Source organism: Diadema antillarum, unplaced genomic scaffold, assembly GCF_040938485.1.
Source record: "Diadema antillarum isolate AM-2024a unplaced genomic scaffold, OU_Dant_1.0 scf00000212, whole genome shotgun sequence".
Classification (NCBI taxonomy): Eukaryota; Metazoa; Echinodermata; class Echinoidea; order Diadematoida; family Diadematidae; genus Diadema; species Diadema antillarum.
In genome coordinates this window covers 144643-156708 of record NW_027271101.1, presented here as the reverse complement: position 1 = coordinate 156708, position 12066 = coordinate 144643, and the positions used below count along the sequence as shown (strand labels likewise).

The window sequence follows — 12066 nt, the reverse complement described above, 5'->3', positions numbered from 1 at the left end:
AATAAATCTGTGGGAGTGAAATGTTGTGAAGCGAGGAGATCATCACCCCATCTGATTTGCACGTATGGTTATCACCAATGCCGGTGCTTCATAAAAGCATAAAAAACCTAGCAATGGCACATCTGGATATTTTTTGCTGAGAAATATACTCACCATTATGAAACTAGCTACAAGAATGATAAATGATTGATTTACGATGAATAAAGATTTTTTGATTTCCGATATATCAAGTCCTTACCCTGGAGGAGCTGATGATCTTTAGCTTGATGTATCTAGTACTGATGCCCTGCCCACCTGTCTGTCCCTCCACAGATCGCCTGGAGACCAAGCAGGGCTTACCCATCATCCTCAAGCTGAAGGACTGGCCTCCTGCCGAGGACTTCAGCGGACTGCTACCCCAGCACTTCCAGGACCTGATGAACAACCTGCCCCTCCCGGATTACACCAGGAGGGACGGCAAGCTCAACCTCTCCTCCAGCTGCCAGACTTCTTTGTCAAGCCCGACCTCGGCCCCAAGATGTACAAAGCCTACGGTAAGTTCCTTTTGCACACTCCCTCCCTCATCAAAACTTCGCTCTCCTCCACCATATTTGCGTGTTGTACCACCTCCAAGTTATCCCTCATTCATTACCCGCTACATCCCACTTTGGGTGCTATTACTCATCGATATCTTTACCATCCCTTTATAACTTAAAACACTCATCTGTTTCACCACAGTCCTGATAACGACCATCCAAGAAGGAAAAGGATGCATAGCGCTAATCTGACTCTGAGTGTCTTTGTGAAGAGCTTTCACTCCTTGGCGAGATTCTTTAAAGAAAATCAAAACTAGTGGCCTCAATAGACAAGAACTTTATACCCAGAGATGATCATTAAGGTTGGATCATTAAATTTGTCAGTATGTGACAAATATGAATTTAAAGCTTCTTAATCATTGCTTTGTGTGTGCAATTGTTTTCGCTGGTACTGACTTCCACCTTCATCCCCCTGAACCCTGCTTAGGCCTTGCCCGCTACCAGTCATGTGGCACCACCAACCTCCATCTGGACATCTCAGATGCGGTCAACGTCATGGTGTACGTCGGGATGCCCAAGAGTGAGGATAGCAACGAGACGTGTGACCAGTATGAGAGGGGTGAGTTAGGCACTCATTTTCAAGTCCAGGCACTTTTGCCAGGTTTCTGTGATCAGAAATGAACACAGATTAAACAGATTTGGCAGGGGTCGAGCATTAGAGGATTATGAAGTCATTCATTTCGCCATCGGGTTTCTCTCAGTGTAGTCAGTTTGTTGTTTTTTTTTTTCTTTACTCATTTGTGCATGTACGCATTAGTCAACCAAATCTGAAAGCACAAAGCAGTAATATTTGCATATTGTTTGAAATGATGTCAATTTGCTGTTCTCTCTGACTAATCTTCTGCCAATTGTTTTTTTTTTCCCCAAGTTTTTGATATCAAAATTGTAGATAATCTCCCTCAGAAGGAAAGAGGTAAAAAAAGAATTAAGAAACTGAGTAGAAATATCATAACTTAATGAGAAAGAGATTTTTATTTATTCCCGGCTCCTGTGCAAAGATACATCACAATTTCATATTCTTCATTTTGGTAGACTTATGCCTTGTGTGGTGCTCTTGCCAGTAATTTGATAGATATGTCTAGACAACCCCATGTTGTGGAGTATGGTCACATTCCATATTTTGCATTAAGTTCATCTGTAATTATGGAAATGCATTCTGATACAACCTTACCATGACCTCTACTGAATAACAAAAAAAAAAAAAAAAATGCTGTACCTCCCACCACAGAAGCGCTAGAAGCTGTTGAGCACATGTGTCAAGACGAGCAGACCAAGAAGAGGGTGCAGGAGAAGGGAGAGAGACCAGGCGCCATCTGGCACCTCTTCCGGGCCGCTGACACCAACAAGATCAGGCAGTTCCTCATCAAGGTCAGTCTCCTCCCCTATGATGATGGTGTTGATTATGATGATGATAATGATGTTGATGATGATGGTGGTGATAATTGTCATTTCAGTTGTTTAATTTTTTTCCCCACTGTAACTTCTTTTCACTATGTAGCAGTGCTCTGACACAAAAGAACCCCTGATTTACCTACCACAATCATTACCCTTTTTTCAGAAACTGTTCCATCAGTAAAGCTGTGCTGTAACAATCTTAAAAATCACAAAGTGTGGGTGTGCCATGATCATAGGAAGTCTGTTATCAACAGCCGTGTGCCATATTTAGTACAATTGTCAACCAGACAGTACAGATGATGTAATCCCCAGTCATTATGATGGTATGTGTGAGTGGAAAACTGACTTACTCAGAACAGCATCACTTTTTAAAATTCATTTCAATGAATTAACGCACTCTTTGTTATACTATTTGTAGTGTTTACAGATTGCTTGTTACAGAGTCAAAGTGATTATATGATGTTGTAATTGCTTATATGATGTTGTTACTGCTCTGTGCTTCACAGTATGAGTAAGAATCTGAATTCAGGTATGTTTTAACACTGTCCCCCCCCCCCCCCCCCCACCCCCAGCTGTCCAAGGAGCAGGGCGAGGAGGTGCCGGCAGACCATGACCCGATCCATGACCAGAGCTGGTATCTGGACAACGCCCTCCTGGATCGGTTGTACAAGGAATATGGGGTGCAGGGCTGGGCCATCGCCCAGTGCTGGGGGGATGCCATCTTCATCCCGGCGGGTGCTCCCCACCAGGTAGGGTCTGCAGTTCTCATCACACACGGTCCATTTTCCAGAGAAGATTTGTTGCATTGATGCTTCATTATGGTAGAAGTTTTATGGTGATGTGATTGTTGTACACCAGACCATGCTAATAGAATTAACAGCCGTGGCCATGGCATGGCTGAAATGAGACATTTGCAGTTGAAAGATTATCTGAGAGAATGCAGTTGAAAGATTGTCTGAGCTGTTTGTCCTCAATGATACATAAGGTCTGTACCTACAAAAAGCTGCAGGATATCATCCCCATGTGACTAAAGTTAAGTAAACCCCCCCCCCAAAAAAAAAAAAAAAAAAAAAAATGGAAAAAATGAAAATGCCAAATTTCTGGCTCCAAGCGAGGCAGATTTTGTTTTCACTGCTACTAAAGATACTGAAATTCATATTTGCGAAGTAAGTGTGTGCCTGCCACTGTTACAAGGTGATAACAAGGGAATGCCCGACATTTAGCTGTATAATGAGTGGAATTTGTCTCCAGGTCTGTGACACAGCATTGTTCTTCTTGAAATTCTGTTTCCAGGTGAGAAATGTGCACTCCTCCATCAAGGTAGCCGAGGACTTCGTCTCCCCGGAGCACATCAGTGAGTGCTTCTGGCTGACCCAAGAGTTCCGGCAGCTGAGCGCCACGCACTCCAACCACGAGGACAAGCTACAGGTCAAGAACATCATCTACCATGCCATCAAGGACACCATAGGTCTCCTCATGACCAAACCACCACCGGGAAGCAGTAGCAGTGCTCCCAGCGCCCCGCAGGCCAACCCCAATGCGCTGCTGGCAGCCAAAGATAGCCAGGGAGCAGGGAGCAAGGGGGGAGGGGGGCCGCCACAACAGCAGCCATCCTCCGTACAACCACCTCTCCCGTCGAAGCCCTCCCCAGCATCCACACCTCCTGTTGCGGGTAGCAACACGTGTAGCAGCTCGTGACAATTAGCCCAGGAGAAGCGGGCTATGCAGCTGGAGAGGATTGGGTGCCAGGTGAACTGAGGGAAGGATGGGTGGATGGCTAAATGGCACCCTCCTGGTCTGAAGGGGAATATCTCCAAGCACAGCAACGTCCATGTCACTCCGTGAATGTGGCCCCCTTCCAGGAGATGTGTGTGACTTGCGACACGACACATTCGTGATGCTTCTGGGAACACCTCCATCTTCCTCGAGGGCCGTCTCTTGGCTGGTGCTGGCAGTGCCCTGCACTCTCTTCCTTTGTGGGTGTATGTGGGTGTGTGTGTGCGTGTGTGTGTGCGTCTGTATCTAGGATGTCTGTGCCACACTCTGTAGAGAGTACCAAGCCAAGTAGAGACAGAGGAGTTATCCATGCATTGGGAGTGTCGGTCGGTCATCGTAGGGTTTCCTTTCTGATCAACTGCCTTCAGTAGATTCAGGTGATCTCCCGTACCGTTTCACAACTTGCAGTCTCAGGAAAGTTGGAGGTAGACCTGATGGTGTGAAATACCTCTTCCCCCTTGTCTCTCAAACACACAAAAAGACTGTGTTAGTAGGGAAATGTATGTGTGTAAACGTCACACTTTTCAACAGCCCACTGAAGTATTAGCTTCCTTTCTGCTGGAGCGTACAGTGGGAGTGGAAAACGGCAGGTTCCGGGAAGTGTTTTGGAAATGCCTGTCGGTCAAAGCCTGATATACCTGCCATTTCACACAAAGTTAACACATGTTACATGACTAGTTTCAAAGACATTTGTGAAAGCTGTTAAACCTGCCAGTAGCTCTAAGCCATTATTACAAGTGACAACTTTGTTTTACTTGTTGCATTGTAAGTGAGCCATTCATTGTCTATGTTTGTGGTCATTGCCCAGAATACATCCTTGTGCTCAAGTTAAGCCTGTTATCAACCATGCCATTTCTTCAGAAAAAAATGAGCTGCATCTACTGTAAATGTTGACTCACGTTGCGAGCATAGAAGGGAGAAATGGAAATGAATATGGTATAGCTCCCTCGAGTGGCTATCAAGATGAAAAGAACAGAGCAGAGCAATCAACTTGCTGGAAATGAAGTATTGACAAATCTATTGATTGTAAGATAAGAATCTATTTAAGAATTGCCAGAGGAAATTTATTTCAGCATTGGTTTACTTCATTGTTTGAAGCTGTGATAGAAACCAATGAATTATGTTCTGATTTAAGAGATGCTTTATACCATTTCAGAAACTACTCAGCTGAATTGATTTCAATGTAGAAGTGGCACACTTTGCTTTCATGCTGTGATAGAGACCAGTGGAGTTTTGTTCTGACTATCTGAGTAGTGTTATTCTATTTTCTCAAGACTTCTCCGTTGAGCTGACATCAACCAAGCTGATGACTTCGTTTTTTGAAGCTGAAATGAGGAAACAAATGAATTGCGTTTTGATTATTTAGTGATGTTTTATACATTTTTGCAGAAGTATTTCAGTTGAGCTGATTTTCTACTAAGAAAAAGGGAAAGGTGCGTCACAAAAATCATGGTGAGCAATTAGCATCTGTGAAGCATCTCAAGCAATGGTACTGTGTGCTTGTAAGGAATGATCCACAGTGGGTCTCACGAATGAATTGGAAAGGAATATGTGTGTAACATCTCAAGCAGTGGTACCATGTGCTTGTGAGGAATGATCCACAATGGGTCTTACAAATGAATTGGAAAGGAATTTATGTGTGTATGAAGCATGTACTTGTAGTGCAGAGCACAGCTGACGGGCATACTTGAAATACCTCACTCGTAAATTTTAGAGAGGTGCTTTAATACATTGCAAAACATGAAATTAAAACACACAAAACAAAACAATGACCTCATCTTGGGGACAGATTAAGATATAGTCTATTGTGCAGAAATAGAAATTTAATGTGAAATGTGCTGCTATGCATCAGCTTCTTTTTCACTAGTAAGATTGATTTTTTTTCTTTTCAATTATTTGACAGTGAGGACAGGGAGAGATGATAATACATGAATGGTTTAGATATTGTGATGTAGCATTCAGGAAGATGGTATTAACCAACCTCTGTATTACAACTGGTTGTGTGTATATAGACAAGTGTGCGTGCATTTGTGTGTGTGTGTGTGAGCGAGTGTATGTATGACATGGAGAACTAGGCAGTGGCATGTGTAGCATTTTCTTTGTGGAGGTGTTCATGCCAAGGGTGATTAGAGGGAACACAGTTTCTAGAAGCGAAGTATTGACATAGTGTTGCAAGAATGGGCTGTGCGAGACAATGATACGCTGGGAATGAAAGCATTTGGAATGTGCTGGGGCTGAGCCAGTGGCTCTCGGCCCGGTCGTGGAATGATGGTGGAATTATTTCCTCGGTGCTTGCCCGCCCGCATGCTGTGCGCGAGTGCATTTATGATCACTTGAAGCGGTTGCTGTCAGCTGTTCTAGGTATATTTTGTCTTCGCTGCGATGCAACACTTCGTGTCCAAGGAAACATGACCACTTCTGCTTTGTTCGTAAGGAGTGTGATGGTTTTGAAGTGTTGTTGCATTGCTTCAGCCGCAGAGGTGTGTAGAGTAAGTCGGTTCAATATGCAAGGCTGGAATTTATTCCCATGCTAGGGGATGTGCACGGTGAAAAGGCTGTTATCGCGATTAATGTGTGTACGAGGGAGAAATGTAGTGAGACCCGAATCGTAACCAAACAGAAGAGATGAATTCCATCAAAGTGATGGATTTTAGCTTTGAAATTCTTTGAAACATTCCACTTTGTTTTGCATTGTTTGTTCTTGGTAAAATGGAGCATTTTTTTTAAACATTTGTTTTGTTTTTAGGTAGTGGTGGATGCCATAATCAAATGAAACGAGTGATTTCTTGTTAAGACTCTACTAGAGGAAAACCGTTATGACCAAAACTATTGTGCCTCATTAAGAAAAGGGAAAACACAACCTCCATCAGTAACATTTGTGGTGGAAAAGGAAAAGGTATTCATTGTTGCGATGTAAGATTTTGTTTCTGTCTATCTAAATTAGCAGCCCCTGCTGTATTAAATGAGGTCAAGTTAGAAACGGCTTTAGTCTGCAGTGCCATGAAATGAACTTCAAGATTACCTCTCCTTCCTTTCCTGTTTGATGCTAATTGGTCCTTGCAGGAGAATATCACAAAGCATGTAGCATCTTGGGTGCTGCTAAATGTAAAAGACTTCTAGAGGTTAACAACAATTCTACAGAAAAAAACAAATAGTCAACTTTCAGTGAAAAAAAAAAACCCTCAAATTTTGTAATGTGCCTTAACTAAGGCCACCAATTTGATGCTCATACTACTTACGGTAGCTAACAGTCCGTTGTTGAGGCACTCAGTGTCTTGCGCAAGAGTGGTTTCTATTGGGTTTGTTATTCTGTTTTAAGTGTATTTGATTTTGCTTGTGTGTTTTTTTAAATTGAGCAGAAGGTATGAGTAATACATGTAAGTGAATTTAGTATCACAACTTCATGGGAAATGTGCTTTTAAAGTAATTTCTTCCTCCCTTTTGCTTATACTTTATGGTGTACATTCTTTCTTTTTTAATAGTTTTGTTGGTTTTTTGGGGGGACAGCAAACATGAAACATGGATAGGAGTAACCTTTGTTTACTGAGTGAGGAGACAAATTTCATTTGTACCGGATTGCTATCAAAAATGCATTTCCCACCCCCTCCTATTTTGTTCTTTTCCTTTTTTTTAAAAGATGAACTTGAGTGTTGTGTGACAAGACCTACACAAGTCTTATGTGGTAAATGTAAATACAGGTGAGGAAATTCTGTGTGAGCCACATATATCTCATTTTAGTCATTACGTCATGTGACTTATGTTTCCAGCCTAGGAACAGACGAGTGATTTCTTTTTATATTTGTTTTCTTCAAAAAAAAAAGGATGAGAAAAACAAAAACAAAAATGCACCTTGATTGTGATTCTTTGTGTTTATATAGAAAGAAAAAATGTTTGTGTTTACATGACATGAAGAAGAAGAAAAAAAAAATTAATAATGGACCTGCAGAAGAAATGAGGAGTTCAATTGTTCCACGGTGAATGATAAGTCTCCGTGGAGTTGTACATAATGTAGGACCATAGTGATATTTTTGTAAGGAGTATACCTGATTCAGTTTCTCGTCTGTATATGTGTTTTGATTCGGTGACTGAAAGAACAATGTTCGACAACTGGAAAACATAGATAACCACTGTGTTGAATGTTTTGCTGGAGCAGAAACTCAGATATTATATAGGATACTATTGTGTGTCTCTGTACATTATTGTGAATATGACATTCTTATTTTATGAAATCAGTTGACTTGTGCATGGCTTTGCTTGCTAAAAAAGAAAAAAAATGGAAGAAAAATCTTGTTATACAGTTGACTAAAACAAATAACAAAAAAACTCAAATTGAAAATGAAAACTTGCTATTTGTCATTTTTCTGTTGTTGAGTGGTTAGAGGTGAACATGTGAATGGATTTTTTTTTTTTTTTTTTTGTATGGCGGAGACTACTACAGAAGTGAAAATTTTTGCATGAGTAAATTTTGTGCTTGATGGGGTAACAGGAATTTTGCTTGTTTTGAATTCCGCAGAATCAAAATACAAAATATGTAATTACAATGTACATATGACAAGCAAAGAAACTTGCGTGCTTTAATTTTCGCACTAGTTTCATGTCACCAAAATGCACGAACACTTCCACTCCACTAAAATTTCCACATTAACAGTATGTTACACAGCACAGTGACAGATTGAAGAGAAAGATTTTATGTGAATACAGGGACATTATGCATGAGTGCATTCCCGTGTGTGTGTGTGTGTGTGTGTGTGTGCGTGCGTGCGTGTGTGCGTGTGTGTGTGTGCGTGTGTGCGTGTGTGCGTGTGTGCGTGTGTGCGTGTGTGCGTGTGTGTGTGAGTGTGTGAGTGTGTGTGTGTGTGTGTGTGTGTGAAAGAGAGAGAAAGAAGGGGGAAAGGAGGAAGAGGGAGAGAACATGTGTTTGCTGGAAAGAGAGAGTTTAGATGTAGTTTTTTTTTTTTTTAAAGGGTGAAAACAACTCCCGAATGCAACATTTTACAAATGCAGTCAACCTTGCATAAGTCAACCTCACATAAGTCAATTAATTGCCTAGGTCTTTTCAAGTCCTCTTCTCTTTATATTCTATTGATTTTAAGCCCTCATAAGTGAAATTTTCTCTAAGTCAAAGCCATTTATTCAGTCCAAATAGATTGGACTTGTGCAAGGTTGACTGTAATGCACATATAAGAGTGCGTTTAATAGTGGAGATGAAGCATTTTCAAGGGTATTTACCAATGGTGCAACATGCATGACATTGGAAATACTTGGAGTGAGCTGCATCTCCAACTATTGTCACAAACTTAAACCTGTCCATTGTTTTATAGAATGGCTCTATGAACTACTTTACATGTTCCTTTATGGGTAAATATCAATACCAGTCAGCTACATGTAAAACTTGCTCTAAAGCCAAGATGTCCAGACATAATGTTCCAAAACGCATACATAACACACTGAACACAGACTTAGAAGTTGTGTACAATGATTGCGCACGAGCTTGCAACAGATATCGTGTTGTATATTATGACATCAGTGAGCGTGCAGTTACACTTTTTTTGCTGCTCATTGCTTCAAATGAATAAAAATAAGAGTGCACAAGTGACTCATTTCAGCACTTCCGATTGGCTTCATTCTTTAACCCATTTTATCAAGAATATTGGTAAAATGTATTGCATTTCCTTATTCACAGAAGGCATACTTTTTCCCCCTCAAGTTTGAAGCCAAGCTTGTCAGTCTTCATAGACCTCACATTGCAAATATCAATTCCTTTTCCCCAAAGGTATTAACCCATTGAGGACGAGTCCTGAGTATACTTGGGGGAAATGTCTATGGGAAATGCGTATTGTAGCAAAATCAGCCCATCCCTAACGCGTTAAGAATGTTATGTTCAATGAATGCTCCTGGTTCTATAACATCTCCTTACTGCTGTGGATGTTCAGTGACACTCGCACACAAAAGCACACACGCGAAAAACACAGAGAAGGATCAAGTTATAGAGAAATAAACAAAAATCAAACCAAAAGCAAGATTGGCTACCTGAAGGCCAACAAAATAAGAATATTGGGGAGACCCCTACAGATTGATATGAAACAGAAAAGTGCACTCACACACACACACACTCAAGGGAAAACATAGGCTTCCATGTCATATATCATCGTGCGCATGGCAGATAGCTGTAAACGCCCTTCCCAGCACATGGCAGAATGTTGTTAACCCTATGCACACTCCCATACCACACAGTAGCACGCGACAATCTGCTATATACAGAGAAGTACTGTAATGACAATCTGCCATGTGCAGGGGAGAGCGTGAATGACAATCTGCCATGCGCAAATGTGTCCTTTCAGTTGAGGGAAAAAAAAATTCATGTTTTTTTTTTATACATTTTTTGATATGTTTTCTTTATATTCTTCACACTGTACAATTGTATTATGACATTACAAACTGTAGTGCAATTGCACATGTATTCTCTTCAGCCAGCAATGGCTGCTCCAAAACTTTAAAAATTCATAACTTTTGAATGGATTGTCCAATTTTCATCAAGCTTTCGCTGATGTGTTCTGCTAATATTGCTGCGTTGACTTGGTCCACATGTATGTTTGGATGTCATTCCCCTTTAAAATCTAATTTTTCATTGTGATATGTGCTGCACTGTGTACATCATGGTTCCATAGACCTCAAGTTTGCACTTCACCTGCAGAGTCTACAGATGTTTACATTATCCTCCAAATACAGTTGTGGTACAGTACATAATATGTACAGGCGAACCTTTTATAGCAAGACAGTTGGGAATGCAAGATTTTTCTCGTGAAAACTGACAAAGGAAATGGGCAACCATCCATCAACTGGTAAGCAGAAAAATAAAAATAAAGAAGTAAGATGTTCAAATAGTTACGTGGCACATTTATTTATTCATACAAACAACATCAAAATGGACATGATATAAATACAGTCAAAAACAAGAAAGAAAAGTTGATACATGTATCTACAATATACACATCTTTTGTTTTGTTGTATGTTACAATACCTTGCTATCTGAAGTTCAATGTACATGTATGTGTCCTGCTCTTCATGCAAGGAAATAGATTTTGTGTGAGCTTATGGTGGAATTAGCACCTCAGAATGGGTTACTAGATCAATGGTGCATCACAAGTACTGCATTTATTATCATTATTTAAAAACAACAGATTTGGGAGACGAATTGTGAGGTGAAAGGATGACGGCCTTTATCGATTAGAAAATGGCCATATCAATCAAAGCATGTTATTTGGCTCGCTGAAATTTCCTTTGTGTGTCTGTGTGTGTAGATTAGAATTTACTCAGTTAGGGCCATAAGACAAAGAAAACCAGAGCACAGAGGATATTTAAGTCTTTTCTTTTCTTTTTTTTTTTATAACTACAGTATATGATGCATTGTTTTGTCACACAGTGATTGTAAATCTTAATATGGGTCCATTGCATGTGAGATTATGAATCTGGCGAAATCTAACTCAGAACTCAGAACTACAAAACTGCTGTGCCTAAGTGGCTGCTGACATACATGTAGTAACTGTGATCGTGGTTGGTCACAGTTGTTCAGAGTGCTGCATGAAGCGGGGCCCAGGTGTCTGTTGATTGCAGTCTATTTCCCATCATTTAAAACATAGGGATGCTATCGTGTCATTGAAATCTGCATCTAAGATGAACAACAAATAATAACGCCTCTATTAAATACTAAAAAATACAATAAGTTCCATCGAAAGCACAATTTCAAACTCCACATAGATTTCAGCTGAATACAATACAATAATCCATTATGGTTATATGCAAACTGTTTTTGTTTTTGTTTTGTTCTTTTGTCACCATCATTCCCCTCCTGACTAAACACTGCATTAATTCCACATGGTATGTAGAGAGACTCTCTGAACATTCATTTCCCTGGTTTGTGACCTATGAGCACTTTAACCACAAGGACTCTGCACTGAGTCTGCATGCATACATATGATATCACCCTCAACCCCAAATTATTAAGCCTCATTTGCAAGACTTTACTACTACATGTATATTGTATGGAAATTTCAGGACATCTGATAATGGCAATGTGCATCAGAATGCAATTGGCATTTGGCAAATTTTACATCAGAAGGCCTCCTACTTTGGCAAATATGAAACAGGAAAAACAATAAGTGTAAGAGAACACAGAACAGAACAAAGGAAAATGTCATTTGAGCTGAAGGAGTTTCAGGATGCCTCCAATGTAAATTGTCAAGATTGTTCATGTCGGTTTAAAATTTCCATCAAGTGGCTGTTGCACAATAGTTACATTCAGACAGTGATCCTTAACTTC

General features: G+C 40.4%; 1 pseudogene; it reads left to right on the top strand.

Moving 5' to 3' along the window:
- LOC139724384 (uncharacterized) overlaps window positions 1-8053 on the top strand; it is a 35001-nt pseudogene extending 26948 nt beyond the window's left edge.
- The last annotated feature ends 4013 nt before the right edge of the window (window positions 8054-12066 follow it).